The 18,170-nt window shown below is 45.0% G+C and overlaps 1 long non-coding RNA gene across 2 annotated transcripts; it reads left to right on the plus strand.

Moving 5' to 3' along the window:
* The first annotated feature begins 743 nt into the window (after positions 1 to 743).
* Positions 744 to 17,658, plus strand: LOC117420915 (uncharacterized). 2 transcript variants are annotated; one of them, XR_009330517.1, is made up of 3 exons: positions 744 to 949; positions 7,868 to 7,984; positions 15,981 to 17,658. It is a non-coding gene; the product is annotated as an uncharacterized LOC117420915 (long non-coding RNA). The 2 variants fall into 2 exon arrangements; XR_004547434.3 differs by lacking the exon at positions 15,981 to 17,658 and adding an exon at positions 9,014 to 9,377.
* Positions 17,659 to 18,170: the final 512 nt, after the last annotated feature.

Genomic DNA, 18,170 nt, shown 5'->3' on the forward strand with positions numbered 1-18,170 from the left:
TGGTTGCCATTTGTTATCTGATTCTGACTCTTTCTCCTTCCTTCATGACAAATAGTTTCTGTGTACCTTGGTTGAAGTAGTGTTTTTGCTTCTTCTGTCTGCTCACTAGACGACTCCTGACATGCTGGTAAAGTCCTGGCTTTAACAGTCTCTTTGAGGTTGGTATCTTTGTCTTGAGCCTCCTTCCCATAAGTAGCTGTGCAGGTGATAGACCTACTCTGTCCAGGGGTGTGTTTCTTTACTCAAGGAGTGCGATGTGTGGGTCTCCGTTGCAGTATTGTGCTTTTTTCAGCAGATTCTTCACAGTCTGAACTGCTCTCTCAGCTGGACCGTTTGACTGTGGAAACCCAGGGCTCGACGTGGTGTGTTTGAACTCCCAGCTGCTTGTGAAATCCTGAAGTTCTTTACTGACTAGCTGCCTTCCATTATCCGACAACATCTCATCGGGAACCCTGTGTCTTGCGAAGATTGACTTCAGTGGTTCCTCCAAGCTTGACTATCTCTGGGTATTTTGAATAGTAATCAACACATAGCAAATATTCAGCATCGTTGTAATGGAATAAATTATTATTATTATTATTTATTTCTTAGCAGACGCCCTTATCCAGGGCGACTTACAATTGTTACAAGATATCACATTATTTTTACATACAATTACCCATTTATACAGTTGGGTTTTTACTGGAGCAATCTAGGTAAAGTACCTTGCTCAAGGGTACAGCAGCAGTGTCCCCCACCAGGGACTGAACCCACGACCCTCCGGTCAAAAGTCCAGAACCCTAACCACTACTCCACGCTGCTGCCCTACCTCCACTTTGGCGCCATCTGGTGACCAGAATACGTTACTAACTTGCAGCACGATTTTTGCATTGACTCTCCACTCAGTTTTAGCAATCTCAAGTCTCTCATGGATATCACGTTACATTCTGCCCCTGTATCCAGCTTCACGGTAAGTTTTTTGCTGTTTATTTTCAGTGTTTCACACCACTGTTCTTTCTTGGTCTGTATTTGGTTGACGTTCACTGCTTCTAACTGAGCAACGTGATGTGTTTGTCTGTTCCACTTCAATAGTTCCAATGAACATTTCGTCTGTGCCTTCACCATCTATGACGTGAATCTTTTTGCTGTCTGCTTGCGCGCTTGACTTGCACATTTTTGCGAAGTGATTTTTTCTGTGACATCCACTGCAGCTCTGACCGTATGCTGGACACTTTTTTATTTCATGTTTGTACCCACACCTTGTGCAATCACTCCTCGTTTTCTTTTTACGTATATGTGAACTGTCTTTGTCTTTATATTGCTTTCTGAGAAAGAAATTCTCTCAGTTTTCTTTTGCTTGTGAACTTTGTTCACGGGTACCTCGACCTCGTCATGAAGCGTTTTCAGTTGGCTCTGGCTCACTTCACTAGCATGGCAAATGTCTATTGCTCTCGCTAACGTGAGATCTGGTTCTCTGAGTAGTCTGCCTCTGATCTGGTCATTAGTGATTCCGCACACTATTCTGTCCCGTATCATTGAATCCGTAAGTTGTTCAAACTCACAATCCTTTGCTTTACTTTTTAGCTCTGTCACATAAGCATCTATTGATTCCGTTTGTCCCTGTGCTCTCGTGAAAAAATGTGCCTCAAATACGTGAGATTCTTTCTTGGCTCACAGTATCTATTGAAATGTTCTTTTAATATTTCCAGATCATCAACATCATAGTCAAAATCAAAAGTATTGAATACCTTGATGGTATCATCTCCGGCTATATGGAGGAAAGTGGCGCACTTTATTTTCTCTGACTTTTCCACGATGCCACTCGCTATGAGGTAAAAATCGAATTTCTGGATCCACACTCCAATTTTCTGCAAGATTTCCTTCTAGGCTCAGAGTAGTTGGTGGTCTCATATGCTCCATGTTTTTTTTTTTCGAGTTTTACTTCAATTTTATTTGTCAACTTTTGACACCATGTAATATTTTCACCTCAAGCCAGGGTTGTGGGTAGCTAATGAACAACGTTTATTGATTCTAATCCCACAAGTACCATACAAGCAACAACAAATGTCGTACATTAAAACAGCGACACCGTATGGTACTCCAGGGTACTACATACATACATGACAGACAGTAAATACTAAACAAAGACACAATTGGTCCAAATTAATTTTATTACCACCAAAACCAGCCAATCAATACTTTAGATCGATGGAAGCAGCCAATCCTGTACCTGCAACTGCCGAGAGCCAATCACAGACTGTCAGCTCGACTGGAGCACACGCAGCATCTTTCAACAACAACAAAGCGAGACGTAGACATTGCTCCATTCATATGTAGATTGGATTTAGAGTGGTATTTAATGAGAGATTGTATTGGTAGTTCAGACTCCATCGTACACGGACTGTCCAGTAATTGCTCCGTTCATTAATGTCTAGATTATAAATAGGGTTTTAAAACCCTAACAAGTTAATAAAACATTTAAATCGATTTACTAATTAAAAATGCATTTTTTTTTCTCTTTATATGTATGTCATCCTTGTTATTTATTTTAAAATGTTTCAGGACTATTTTCTTAGAACGTCTTTACTCAGCGGAAAGGTACCCGAAGAATCAGTAAAATTTGGGTTTAAGGTGTGTTTTTTTTTTTTTTAAAGAAAACAATGGTAAAATAATTTTCTAATAGTGATAGTGACCTCTCGATGATGGCTCTACCTTGATAGTTGACCTTGACTTTCGTTAGTGCCCTCACTTTCGACTCGGGATTTATAACGTTAGGTTACTTCCGTAACCCTGGTTCCCTGAAAGAGAAGATGACCACCAATGACATTACGTATGGGTTATGCCTGCCCACTGGGTAGGTATTGCTGAGCTCTCTATACCAGAGCTGCCGGTAGGCCCCTTCCTTGGATGATGCACTCGGTCCCGCCCACCGAGGGGATAAAACTCTCATCCAAAGAAAGCCATTTCTCTTTTTCCATCGAACCCGTGAGGGCAACCGATGCGACCTCGTGGTTGATGGTCGTCTTCTCTTTCAGGGAACCAGGGTTACAGTAAGTAACCTAACGTTCCCTTTAAATTCGAAGACGACCACCAATGACATTACGTGTGGGATAATGTATACCAGAGCCGTCGCGAGGGAGAAGGAATGGCAGCATATGAGGGATGCACTAGCACAGTCTAACCCAGGGGTTAGCGGTGTGAACTTACACCCTCAAGGACCCTCGTGCCTAATGAAGGCAGGGCAGGGTCTACCACATTAAGACAGTAGAACCCAGAGAAAGTATGCGACGTAGCCCAGCTAGCCACAGTACAAATACCAGACATCGAGGCACCTCTGAAGAGGGTCCAAGATGTAGCCAACCCTCTAGTGGAGTGTGCGGCTACCCCACCAGGTGGTGGCAAGCCAGCACTATTATATGCAGTTGAGACTGTATCCACAATCCAATCTGACAGACACTGCTTAGAGATGGGCTGTCCTAGGGTCCGAGTCCCGTGACAGACGAAGAGCTGGTCAGATTGACGCAGAGCTCTTGTCCTATGCACGTAGCATCTCAATGCCTGCACTGGGCAGAGGAAATTTAATCTCTCATCCTCCGTTGAAGCAAACAGAGGTGGATGGAAGGACTCAGATTCCACAGACTGATTAATGTGGAAGACTGCGATCACCTTGGGGAGGAAAGCAAGGTTGGTGAGCAGAGACACCCTGCTGCCATCCTCCCAAATACGCATGCAGGAACTGTGCACAGACAGCGCCTGCAGCTCACTGACCCGCTTAGCGGAGGTGATAGCTAAGAGGAAGGCTGTCTTCATAGACAGATACTACAACTCTATGGAGTGTATGGGCTCAAACGGGGCCTTCGTGAGAGCCTCCAGTACAACATTAAGGCTCCATTGGGGGAGAACAGTCCCCCTAGGAGGGCGTAATCGGCGAGCAACTTTAAGAAAACAAGTAGCCATAAAGTGCGCGCCCGGACACATTGAATCTACGGGGGCATGGCAAGCAGAGATAGCCGCTAAATACACCTTCAAAGTGGAAGGTGAACTACCAGCATCAAGCAGTTCTTGAAAAAACTGTAAGATGACTGGCATAGGGCAAGATATGGGGTCATGGCTTCTAGCCAGACACCAAGCCTGGAAACACCTCCACTTATAGGTATATAAAGACCTAGTGGAGTCTGCCCTAGTGCTCTGCAACGTACCCACAACCGCATCTGATAGCCCTAAGGCTATCCAGCAGTCCCTTTCAGGGGCCAGACCCATAGCCGGAACCTGCCCGGTTCTGGGTGCCAAAGAGAGCCTTTCGTCTGACTGAGGAGATCCATGTGAAGTGGAATCTCCCAGGGCTGGCAGTGCAACAGCTGGCACAGGGTCGAAAACCAGACTCTCCTGGGCCACTTGGGGGCCACTAGGAGAAATTATGCTTTCTCTAACCTGACTTTTTCGAGAAAAGCCAGGAGCAGTGGTATAGGCGGGAAAGTGTACAAAAACACTTTGGGCCATTTGTGCGCTAGGGCGTCTACGCCGAGTGGACAGCCTAAGCGGTGGAGGGAGTACTATAGGGGGCAATGCGTCGTCTCTGCCGAGGCAAGAGATCGACCTGCGCCTTCCCAAACTGTTCCCATATGCGCTCCACTATCTGAGGGTGGAGTTGCCACTGTGACGGATGCGGGCCGCTCCTGGAGAGGAGGTCCGCTGCCCAGCTCACCGCTCAGAGAAAGTGCATCACCCGTAGGGACAGCAAGTGCCTCTGAGCCCTTGTCAATACCCTGAAGCTTGCAGCTCCAGTATGTTTATGTACAGGTATGTCCAGCGGTCCGGCCAGGATCCGCGTACTCCCCTGCCTTCTCAGACCGCTACTCAATCCAAGTTGGAGGTGTCTGTTGTAATCACTTGGCAGTTCAACACTACTCCCATTCGCACACCTTCACGCAGGTGAGAGGTCGTCCTCCACCAGCGTCGAGCTGCCGAGCACGCGTGAGACACAGTCAGCCGACGGTGTCTGTCGCGTTTGGCATTAAGGTGGAACGCATTGAGCCACGTTTGTATGGCCAATATGGCTGCGGCCATCAGACCCAATAGTTTCTGGCACAATAGGAGGGTGACCTGCGATTCCTGTTGAAACAGGGAGAGGCAACCCTGGATAGCTGCAACTCTGTCGTCCGACAGGTATGCGCGCATTGTAATGGAGTCCAGCTGGAGCCCCAGGTACAAAGTGCACTGCACCAGTGTAAGCTGACTCTTTGCATCATTGATGGTGAGGCCCAGCTTCGCCAGATGCTCTGTCACGACCGCCGTGTGGGCCACTGCTCCCTCTCGCGACTGGGAACAGATCAACCATTCGTCGAGATAGTTTATTACTCTGATCCGGAGATACTTTCTGTGCTTTGGATGAATGAGAACGTGAAAGTACGCGTCCCGTAAGTCCACGGTGGTGAACCAGTAGCCTGACTGGACGAACTGGAGGATGTGACGGTGTGTCAGCATTTGGAACCTCCCTTCTTTTAAGAACCCGTTGAGGAGCCTCAGGTCTAAGATGGGGCGAAAGCTGCCATCCTTTTTGGGTACCATAAAATGGAAAAAGGTGGGGTCTAGGAGACAAATGGCTCGCTTGCACAGCAAGGCGGCCACTTTCTTCTGAAGTAACGAGGCCTGGAGAGGGCCTATCATGAAAGTATTTATGATGCCTCGAAAGGGAGGAGGTCCCAAGCGGAACCGAAGCGCGTAACCATTTTGCACGGTGGCGAGCACCCAGGAGTCTAAGGTGCAAGCCTGCCAGTACTGCAGCTGTTGTGCTGAAAAGGGGGTCTGAGGCCGTCAGCCTCCAGGGGCCCTGCTTGGGCTGCCGAGGCTGAGGCGGGGCAGTTTGGGGTGGCAGTTTGGGATGTCTGTTTAGGGCGCTGGCCCTGAAAACTCCTCCTGTGTCGATGGTGTGTGGACTGGCCACGTCCTGCATTCCCTCTGCCTGTCGGTTGGGCCCGGTTGGGCCCAGTTGCTTGCTGCTGGTGTGCCCTGTAGGCGATGCCTTAGGTCACCCAGCGGAGCCGTGGGGACTGGAATTGTTCTAGTGACAGTCCGCGTCTGAGGAGCTCACCAGCAGCTCGACCTGCCCCGCTGGGAGGGGGCAATGTGACCACCTGACGGGATGCCTCGCATTCCCGGTGGGCTCTGTGTAAGATCTCCTCCACGGTTGGCCCAAAGGTATGTCCTGGGGATATAGGTGTGTCAGGCAGTGCAGCCTTATGACAGCCACAGCTGTCTACGAGCCATGATCAAGCTAGCCAGGCTCCGGCCAAGAGCTTCCCCTTGGAGACCGGAGATCTGCAGCAGTGTGCCGGACATAAGACTTAACTCTGTGGTCATCGCCTCAGGGAGCGGGGCCTCGCGCAATACACTGTCCATGTAGCAGTAAGCACACTTGTTGTATTAGACAGGCGAGTTGCCCGCGCCTCTGCTGCATATGCTCGCTTGAGATGCGTTTCCATCACCTTACATTGAGGGTTCGGGCACGCCGGCTCTCTAGCCAACCCACCCACCGGCGGGGCCTTAACTAGGGCTGCGATGGTGGAGTCTACCGGGGGGAACCCCGCTAGGCCAAGCTTATCCGCACCTTCTAAAGAGACAAGCAGTGCGGCCTGTTTTAGCACACCATGAAGTCTGGGAAAGCCGGGAAGGAGCCATTGCCTGCGTCCGGAAAATGGACCGGTGTGGTTCTGCCGCTGGCGTCCAGGGGACCTGTAGGAAAGCACGTCCCATAAGTGCCGAAACCGAGCTAGACAACGGGGTGGGGGCACTGGCTTCTGAGGCTACCTCGAAGCCAGGTTCTTTCTCAGCAGGGGTCTCGCACACCTGCATGTCAGAGAAGAAGGAGGTCCCTTCCCCAGAGGCCGCTAGGGAGAGCGTGTCCTCTTGCGCCAGCTGAGACGCCTCTTCCCATCCACCCTGAACTCCCCTGGGGGAGGGGGGGTATGGCAATTGGGGCTGCAACGGGGCCTGGACAGGGGCCTGGGCTGCCGGCACCTGTAGCCAAGAGCTCTAGAACCTGGGCCATCTGGGCCTTGAGGTCCATAATGTCCCTTGCTTGCTTGGAATGCGAGAATACAAGCTAATTGATTTGTCTTTTCTAAAATGAGCCCGCCCTAAATAAGTGGATGCCCCCCCCCCCACAGTGTTCATGCTGCCACCGGGCCTGGTCACTGGCAGTTCTCGCACTATGCTGTAATCGCTGTAACTTGGCGCGAGGAACTACCGTTCCTCTCGATAAAAACTACACAACACATTATATACTGTAGGTAGTTTTGTAATTTGAAACTATCCACAAATTAATGAGTTATCTAAATATGTAATTTATTAAATATATGAAATGTATTATTATTATTATTTTAAATATCTATTTAAAAACATTTAATTTCCTACTTAAGTCTTACTAGGTCAGTTATAAAAGATACTTTAAGGAATGTTCCCGCTTGTTGGAAACCTTCCAGACTGATGAAATGGATTGGCCAAAGCAGTTGGAGGACAGGCAATAACCAGCACAGTTGTATGTGTGCACTAAGTTTTACTTGACAGATTTGAATGTCAGCCAAAATCCCTTTCTGGAATATAAATTACGACTCGTGGCTCGTGTGATGGACACTCCTAGAGCAGTCCAAAAACATCTTCCGAAATAAAATAGAAAGATGGCTAAAATAATTCATATTGCGTTTTGTTTTTATTAAATATTTTTTTTCTTGCTGAATTCGTACCACTACAAGCAATCTCTTTACCAACCAGTATTATCTGTTCAACCAATCACTAGACATGAATCAACTTTTTCTTTTTAAACTTTTCTTTATCAGCTGTTAAGATTACCATGAAATAACTTAGTTTAAAATGTACTTTTTCTCTACAGGAAGCCTTTCTGTCCAAGAGGTGGCAGAGCTCTTAGACAAAGAGACATTGCAATACTCGAAAAATGAATGTGGAGGCTTACAGAGACTGCTTAAAAACAACCATCAGATATTCAGAGGTAATGAACTGTTTATTATAGCAGAAACATATCTAGAAACAAAACTATATGTTTTAATATGGTCATTATATTCCTGTAATTGGTAAAAATCTTTTACAATCTGACACACATTGGGCAGTTGTAGCCTAACCTCTTGTTAGTCCTTTTTTCAGCTTTGGACAATGTTCTTAGCTGCATGGACATTCTAAAGGGTTCAAGATTATGAAAACATTTAAAAAATGTTTCAATGCCTTTATAAGGGAGAAGCAACACCTCGTCAAAGTGGTTAAAGCTAGCGACAAACCTTACCTGTTGTGGAATTCCATTCTATATTTAGGTCTCACATGTGCAATTTTGGTATTTGATATTTGTTTACAGTGTCCCAGAAATCAACAAAATCCATTGACCATAATTCTCTGATGATTTAAATCTGTTCTTGGGGCACCAAAGCAAGAATTAGTTTAATTCTCTCTGCCCCTTCAGTGCTTAGTTTCCTGTCATTAACCAGCATATGCATCACCGAATTACTGACATGCTTTGTGACCACTGACATGCTTTGACTCCATACCTAGTTTGGTACCAGATACAGTTTTTAAAATGAACATATAGTACATGTGTGCGAATGGAAGTACAAGTGGTAAGATTTATGAAAAAATGTCATTAGCTTTAATGCCTTTAAAAGTAAACATTGTTAATATCTTTATAACAAAGGTTATGACGCTGGGGGAAGTACATTACAGTATATAATTTTTATTTTTTGCCTTGCATTTCCACATTTAAAACTGCAGCCTATGGTAGAAGTTGCACCAACATGAGAGATAGCTTCTCTTAAGTTTACTGCAATTTTTGTTAACTTTTGTTTAACAGACTCTGATAGCAATTCAATATAATTGCTGCTCATTTTTCTTTCTCTGTCCAAACATGCTATTTTTCAGTGGCTTTCTGCCTAATGATTTTTCCATATCCTGTGCCACCTATAACGTTTTTGACATTTACATTGTTGAAGTTATTTAATGGCCGATGGATCATTATTATTTTATTAATGGGCAGTTCTCAGTGAGAGAGTTTGAAATCGTGACTGGAGGCAGGAAAGCCAAGCCTGATTGGAAAAGAAAGCTGTCCTCTGCGGTTTTGAAGACGTGGTTATGTTGGTTCTTTGTGAATCATCCAGATGGCTAACCCATCCCCTCTGAATCCTGTCTGTTTGCACACGGGCCAGAGGCGCTCAGACCATCAGCATTCAAGGACAAGAAACAAAAAAAAAGGTTTATTTTTCAAAAACTTTTAAGGCCTATTCCTAAATGTTTTATGAGGGTAAAGAAAACAGCTGATATTAACTTTTGTGTTCAATTAAAATTATTGTTTGAAGCAGGACTTGGATTCATATTGTCAACATGTACACAGTCCCCTACCATGTGTATTTATTGTTTTTAACTTAAATTAAAAGGGTTGTGCTATATAACAGTTATCTTGTTTTTTTCTGTTTTTTTCAGGGTGGAATTGAACTAGCTTACTTATTTATTTATAATATGTATAACAACAAAAAAAAAAACTGTTTTGAGGCAGAGTACATACCAGCATGTCATACAATACCCAGCATTTCAAATGAATATAACATTTCCTAACAATTCTGTTTTCTATCAGATTGTTTCAATATTTCTTTGTTTAAGAATCATCAAAGTCTATGCATTTGCTATTTAATGGGTTTGTTACCCTATAGAAAACATTGTTGGTTTTAGAAATCTGAGGAGTAATGAGTGACATGTTGAAGGTGAAGCTGGCAAGACAACACTGGTAAGTTATATAGAAAGACTTGAACCTGTCAACAGTGCATTAAAAAATAAATATAAATAAATAAAAAGCAGGATACTGTAAAGAATGCATGTATCAAATACAGTGCAGGAACCTAATGTTTTCTTCATCCTCCAAGCTCCCCAGCGACTCTAAGCAATCTATTCTGCTAGCAACCCTCGCGAGGCAGAATGGGGCACAGAACTACCCAACACTACCCAGTGCAAACCCACTGTCAAAGGGTTAATATTCTGTTAAAATATATATATATATATATATATATATATATATATATATATATATATATATATATATATATATATATATATATATATATATATATATAAAATGTCAGAGTGAAAAATAAAATCTACAAATTGTTCTAAATTAATAACAAATACTAAACAGAAAATAATTGATTGCATAAGTATTCACCCCCTTGAGTCAATATTTGGTAGAGGCACCTTTGGCAGCAATTACAGCCATGAGTCTATTTGGATAAGTCTCTACCAGCTTTGCACATCTGGACACTGCAATTTTTGCCCATTCTTCTTTGCAAAATTGCTCAAGCTCCGTCAAGTTGGATGGGGACCTTTGGTGAACAGCAATTTTCAACTATTTCCACATATTCTCAATTGGATTGAGGTCCGGGCTTTGACTGAGCCACTCCAGGACATTGACCTTTTTGTTTTTAATCCACTCCAGTGTGGCTTTGGCTGTATGTTTGGGGTCATTGTCCTGCTGGAAGATGAATCTTCTCCCAAGTCCCAGGTCTCTTGCAGACTTCAGCAGGTTTTCCTCCAGGATACACTGAATGTGCCCTTGCGCTATGCAGCTGTAAGACCTCATAAAATCTGCAGTCACAAAAACAACATAATCAAGAGTAAGGATGTACGCTTCCCGTGGCGGCTCAGCTCGGCAACCAGCAGCTCGTTCTTCAGGTCGGGGTGGCACGTTTGAAATCGTCACCCTGCTAACAGGGAGGCCACAGAGTGGATGGGCAGGAACATCCACCTCCTATACCACCCTGTTTACTGATTCTTCAGTTTAAAAAAGCAGAGACAATGTTTTCATATCCTATACTGCTTCCCAGAGCCAACACACAGTCCTCCACCGACGCGCCCGTCCTCCTGGCTTTTAAAACCGTGTCTCCGGGTTAAGTTTCAAAACTAAAACCGAGACAGGGTCTTCCCCCTGGAGGGGCCATAATGGCCACTAATTCACAAAAAAAAACAGATTTACATTTTTTACAGATAACCAACCATTAGAAGCAGTGGCGGATTTACAATGGCGCCACGGTGCCGGGCCCACACTCGGAAGGGGCCCATAACGACCTAAATATATATTTGTTTAAATGTACACATTGCGATACATTTCATAGAGAATATGTATATTTAAAGAATGTGATGATACATGTATTATTTGAAAGGTGTGTACTTTTTTTTATTCTGTCTTTATAGCTTATGTTTCTGTCTTTATAGCATATGTTTTTCTTACACACTATTGGCCTTTACAAGCATGTGCAGTGTTGCCAAGTCTCATGAGAAAAAAAAGTGGCACTGCCTTTCAAAACAAGCCCAAAACTCAAGCCCAACCCATTTCAGAGGGAGGGGATGGCGGTGTTTATACAAATTCCATATTTCTTTCTAATGACGTGCATATACATTGACAACAGTCAATCACCAAAACCACTCCTACCAGCATTTTTAAATATTGAAGTCACGTCACTTATTACAAAAAAAACCTGCGACTCAGAAAATTAAAGCGACTCTCAAAACTCACTGTGTCACTGTCAGCCTCGGATGCGTGTGCGATGCAGGCGCAGACGAGAGGAAGTGAAGAATCGCTGTCAGCAAGTGATTTGCACAAAATCATGAAACAACATTTAAGCAGCGCTCATAAGCTCAAACGTAAACCTGAAGTTGTTGCAACCAGTGTAAAACTGCCTAGTATAAGCAGTTACTTCGTAACAGCGCTGCCGCACCACTAACTGCTTCGTGAGTGAGCAGTAATGTTCCTTGATACTCCGGCCTACACTGACAATGGCTCTGACGAACACGGTGGCTCTTCTTATGCTGCTTCTGATGAAATCCTTTCACCACAGTCACAAAACAGCAACCTGACAATTAATAATAATATATCTTGTTGCGGACTGCTGATGCTGGCATCCAAAAATACTGTTTAGATATGGGCCCGATTTGTGCCGAAATCATGATGGACATTATTCTAACTCATCAAGACAATATAAGGACAGAGCAAGGTAATTCTAACTCTTTTTATGCATTTTCTTTTAAATATTCAGTACGTTTACATGAGATCAAGCTTTCCCAAAACTAATGTATCAGAAATGAAAACTAATATATCTGAATGAATTAGAAATTGATTTTCTGATGATGACATCTTAGAATAATGAACAAATTACAATTCTGATAAGTTCAGCTGTATACACAGATTTAGCTTTTAGGAAAACAGGGCATTTGTGTATCTATTTTAGGATGTATAATGTTTTTTCCAAGTTTTGGCAGGACAACTTCCCGAACGCCACACAAACTGTTTAAAAATGTTTAAACATGTAAATAGTAGTAAATATGTTTTACCTTTTTTATGTGCAAAAGGGTCTTTTTTGCCATTCCCCCCTAACATTTTGAAATCCACCCCATTTAACTCGGTGTATTACGCTCAAAACACTGAGTGCTTTTAGTGTACGTTCAAAACAAACTTTACTGGTGACTTTCAAAACACACAGGTCACATTCATAACACTCCACTTCTACCTTCAAAACTACAGACTGTACTTTCAAAACACTGTCACAGCACTCTACAGCACATTAAGTTCAAGGCATTTGAATTACTTTTTACATTTATGGTATTAGATTTGTATGTTCCCCAAACATTTATTCAGCTAAAGCTAAATGAATTACCCAACATAACAAAGAGATTGACCTGGGCTTCCCCGAAGCGTTCCCAAATGCGCTGCACCACCTGAGGGTGCAGTTTGAGGACCCTCCCTGGAGAGGAGGTCCGCAGCCCAATTCACCACTCCCAGGAGATGTACAGCCCAGAGGGACTCAGATCAGTAGCCGAAAGGCTATGTGGTGTAATCCCGGGGACCGAAGCCCTCCCTGGTGATTCAACCACTGACATGTTGTCTGTGAGGACAAGGACATGTTTGTTGCGGAGCACAGGAAGAAAATGTTTGAGCGCGAGATGGACTGCTCTCAGCTCTAGCGCGTTTATGTGCAGGAACGTCCAGTGGCCCGACCAGGATCCGCAGACTCCTCTTCCTGCCCAGAGCGCCCCCCAACCGGAGTTGGCTGTGTCTGTCGTCACCACCTGATGGTTGTAAATGACTCCCATCCTTACGCCTTCGCTCAAGTGAGGGGCTTGCCTCCACCAGCATAGCGCTTTCCAGCACAGACGAGACACTAATTGCACTGTGGACCCTGGTTGAAACAGGGCCAGGCAGTTGCGAATAGCAGCTACCCTGTCGCCCGACATGTAGGCTCACATTGCAAGGGAATCCAGCCAGAGACACAAATAGACTGCACTCTGCACCGCTGTTAATTGGCTTTTTTGCATCGTTGACAATGAAACCCAGCCTCGACAGATGCTCCGTCACAATCGCTTTGTGGGCCACTGTTCCTTCCTGGGACTGGGAACAAATCAACCAGTCGTCCAGGTAATTCATCACCCTGATCAGCTGCAAGGGAGCTAGGATGGCATCCATGCACTTTGAAAACGTGTAGGGGCTAAGCAGAGGCCGAATGGCAGCACAGAGAACTGGAAGACATTCCCCTGAAAGGCGAAGCAGAGATATTTCCTGTGCACTGGACGGATGGAGACGTGAAAATACGCATCCTTCAGGTCCACTGTTGTAAACTAGTCGCCCGGCCGGACAGACTGGAGGATGTTTGCCCATCTGGAACCTCCTCTCCCTCAAGAACCCGTTGAGGTGTCTCAGCTCTAGGATGGGGCGAAGGCCGGCGTCCTTATTTGGCACCAAGAAATACCTCGAGTAGAACCTCTTTTAGATGTGTGTTCTACATGATAGATGGCTTGTTTTTGAAGTAGGGTTTCTACCTCTTGTTTGAGGGCCCAGGCCTGGAGAGGGTCGTTCACGGATGTGACCATGATCCCTTGAAAGGGAGGAGGTCCCGAGTGGAATTAATTGTAGTGCGTAGCCAGTGTGTACTGTGGCGAGCACCCAGGAATCTGAGGTTCAACTGCTCCAGTAGTGCAGATGGTGTTGTGCGAACGGGTGGGTCTGAGGCCACAAGCCTTCAGGGCCCCTGCTGGGACAGAGGCTGCCTTGGAGGCCTTGCTGTGCTTCTGCGGCGTACGCCTTTTTCAGGTGAGCTTCCGTGATCCTGCATTGGCCATTAGGGCATACGGGATCTTTGGACAGGCTTCCCACGGGGAGGGGCTCGCACTAGGGCCGCTATGGAGGAGTCCACCGGAGGGAACTGCGCAAACCCTACCACCTCTGCTCCCTCCATGGAGGCAAGTGTGGCTGTGCTCTTGGACATGCTGGGTGCTGATGCCAGGTGTTGCCAAGAGCATTTGACCTCCTCCAGGAAATCCGGGAACGCCGGAAAAGGCTGGGGGGTCGAAGTCTGCGCTGAAAACAGACCTGCGCTGTTCAGAACTTGCCTTCCAGGGTACCTGGAGGAAGTTGGCAGCCCTTTCCATCAGTGCCTGAACCAAGTTCAAGGGCACTGGAATCTCAGGCTCTGAGGCGAGCTCGGAGCTGGGGGCCATTACCTGAATCAGGTCTGGGTCCTGAGTCTCCGTCCGCAAGAAGGACTACTCATCCCAGGAAGCTGCTAGGGAGAGCGCATCCTGTTCCTCCTCGCTCATCACCATGTCCTGTAGGTCAACCTCTGCAGCAACCACTGGCGAAACCGGGGTATGCTCTGGAGCAAGCGCTGGTGGAGCTGCGGCAGACGCAGGGGGGACCTGCTGCCTGCTCAAGTGCTTGAGTATTTCGGTCATTTGACAATATCCCTCGCCTGGTCCACATGGACCAGGCGCACGGGCACAGAGATCACCGAGGGTGCAATGCGCGGAGCTCAAAAAACCTTGAAAGCGTCGAAGCTCCAAGATGTGGAGTCCTTGAGGCACAGAGGGCGTCGAAGGGCCGAGGTACCGAGGCTCTGGGGCAGTGTGACACCGAAGGCACCGCTGCACAGGCTTGAAAAGCCTCGAGGCATCGAGACGCCGAGGCGTGTAGCTCTGAGGCCATTGAGGGCACCAAAGAGTGGGGCTCGAAAGGCCTCGAAGCGCCGAGGTGTGTAGCTCTCAAGGCGCCGAGGATGCCGAAACACTGAGGTACCGAGGCTCTGGGGCAGCGTGGCACCAAGGGCACTGCTGCACAGGGCTTGAAAGGCCTCGAGGCATCGAAGCACAGAGGCATGTAGCTCTCGAGGCACTGAGGATGCTGAAGCACCGAGGTACCAAGGTTATGGAGCACCCAGGCACAAAGCCACCGACTGTTCATTCACTGTACCTCCAGTGCTTCTCTTCCAATGGGATACTTTCAGATTTATATGGCATTTCACCACTCCATTCAGGTGATCCAAGCCATTTTTTCGAACACAGAAAAATAAACCTTTTATAAAGGATCTCTATTGCGGCCCAGATATGCCACAGGCGCTGGCCAAACGAGGCAATTACTAATTAATAAGCAAACTATGTGTCCTATGCTAGCAGCATCTGTTGCCTATCATTCAATTAACTCCTCAAACTCATGGAAGCTGATTCCAAGCCAGCCACAGATCATTCCAGCTGTCCCCTGCTGTGGGGCCCGGCTTGGTTTCAGACTGCCAGGGTTATTTTGCATGCTATTATTGTTTTGTACATTAACTCCTTGTGATAAAGAGAGAAAGGATTGATGCTGTAAATCTCCCTCCCGATTAGAAAGGGCGCTGTGTAAGGGGGAAGGTATGCTGCATCCTAGATCTACCACCTCGGTGGTAGGTGGAAACCGGAAGGTGACCATATTAGGAGGGGCGCGTAGCTGCAAGTACTCAGGATGATTCCATTGCAGTCAGCTGCGGGGCAGCCCTCTATTGGAGAAACCGTGGCGACGTGCTGACTGCAGGGACGAGTTTGCTGGGTACAAAGGGGAAGCAGCTACGTCAAACCCCCCCTTGGGCTGAGAGGTTAAACGACCAGCCGGAGTTATTGTGTTTTGTTTTATTACGTGTTTGTTTTTGTGTATTCTGCAGAGGAGCCGGAGGACGGGAGGCTGTAGCTACAAAGCCAGCACAAACCCCAGAGCACGCCATCACCGCACAGCACAACACAACACAGCACAGCACAGCACAGCACAGCACAGCGCACGCACCACAAACCCTGGAGGAGAAGAGCACATTTTCATGCATGGAGGATTGTGGTTGAGGAGTGTCGTTTTATTTGTTTTCTAGAGACTGGACCCTTTCTGTTTTACCCTGATACCATCGCTGGTAGAAAGGTGGATTATTATTTTTGATTTTGGATTGGATTGAATTCTGTTTGTACATTGTACATCCTTTGCACTACACCGCTCACAACCTGTCACACTCCTTAACAAACTAAACCTAAAGCAATTGATAAGCCCACTGAATGAGCTGTAACCATATGGTCACGATATTAATAAATGGTAAAGTGATCCCACTGTACCCGCTGTGATTCTAAAACTCATGCTTCCCAGGGTCTAAGATGGACGCTTCCTAGCTTGTCTCACTGCAGGCAATAAAACCCCTAACAGATCTTTTCCAATTAAAGGATCTCCCCCGTGGACATGAAAAGGGTTAAGATAGAATGGGAACCGCCACATTCTCTTTTATCAAAATGTTAACATCATAAATAATTCCAACAAGAAGCAATGGGAGGTGTTGTGTCAGAAGGTCCCTGTCACTGCACACACGCAAACCACCTCTAAAAATATTGCTTTTAAACAAGAATAAAAGAAAGAGAAATGTTCTCAAAAATTGATTTTGTGAAATGACAGACTGTTAAATGGTATTTTGGAGGGATGAGGTCAAATAGTTTTTAAAAAATGGAATAAATAATCTTATGAGGGTTAAAAAGATAATCTAATATGTTTTGATTCTTCGTGCATATGCACCACAATAAAAAGATTTGACATTCACAGTAAGTCATTGTGAAATGAGTCAATATTGGGGAGAATGAATGATTGCTGTATTTGCAGGGAGTTGCAGTTGTACGTTGGTTAATGCTGAAGATTGGCAGTTCTTCTGAGGCTGAAAATGAAGATCAACATGGTATCTAACTTTTGCAGTGTGATTTGACTTCATTAACATTCGAAGTGTGCAGTTTGGTGTGACTGTTTAATATTTAATGTTGTTTTTAACTACATTAAAAAGGGAGGCATATGATAAATGACAGCCACAGTTGCACAAATGACTCATGTCTGAATACCTGATCAGATGAAAATAATGTAGCATCTGTGTTATTAATTACTAGTCAAAGCCATCAACGGAGTGCATTCCAAACTTTTTTTTTGGAAAAATGGGAAATTATTAACTTTCAGATATTTTTTTTTATTAAATTAAAACTTGACCTGTAATTTGTGTTCGGGCATTTACACTACAGGCTAAAATTATTATATAATTTACTGTGTAAAATGTCATCTAACTTGCAAACAGCAAAAGTACAGTATACATGTTCATCTGAGTTGCAGAGTAAATGTTTATACTGGGGAACTGACCTGTTTGGTTGCTTTATGATGGTTTCAAACTGAACCTGTTATAAAAGGTAATCGTCCGCAAACCATGCACCCTTCTCTTGAAATCAATAGTTGTTTTATCCCTTGCTGACTCTCCTGTAATAAACAAAGCTTGCTTAACTACTTGTGTTTTTGTTTGTCTGTTTTGTTTGTTTGTTTCAGCTGACACCGCAACTTATTTCTTTCCACTGAATAAATAAGTATGTGCTTTCAGTCTTCCTGTATTTGTTTAGAATTTGTTCCTGACATTTGACTTGAAATGTTGATAGATTCTGTTTACCTAAACATAGCAAAGCCGTATTGTGCACTCAGAAAGTAAAAAAATACAGCTGTCATTTGAATCTAGAGAAATCTCATCTCGCTGCCAAAAGGAACAGAACTGCCGGATGTGGTTTATCTATTTATACAACAACCAATTAGACAGCAACACTTCAATAGATGGGGGAAGAGGAGGTGAAACCAAACTGATTCTAATGTATTTTTGGACCAAGTATGCTTTTTTTTATTTGATGTGCCTATGTTTACAATCTTTTAGGATGACTTCAGTGGTTCATTATGGTAACAGACACAGGGTAGATACCAGAAGCAAACTAATAATGAACACCAGTGTATTTGTGTTTTCTTATTTGAAATTTATGGATTTCAGTTGGATGTGTCAACTGTATGACAAGATTATTTATTTTTATTT

The sequence above is a fragment of the Acipenser ruthenus genome, chromosome 1 (genome assembly GCF_902713425.1).
Source record: "Acipenser ruthenus chromosome 1, fAciRut3.2 maternal haplotype, whole genome shotgun sequence".
Taxonomy (NCBI): Eukaryota; Metazoa; Chordata; class Actinopteri; order Acipenseriformes; family Acipenseridae; genus Acipenser; species Acipenser ruthenus.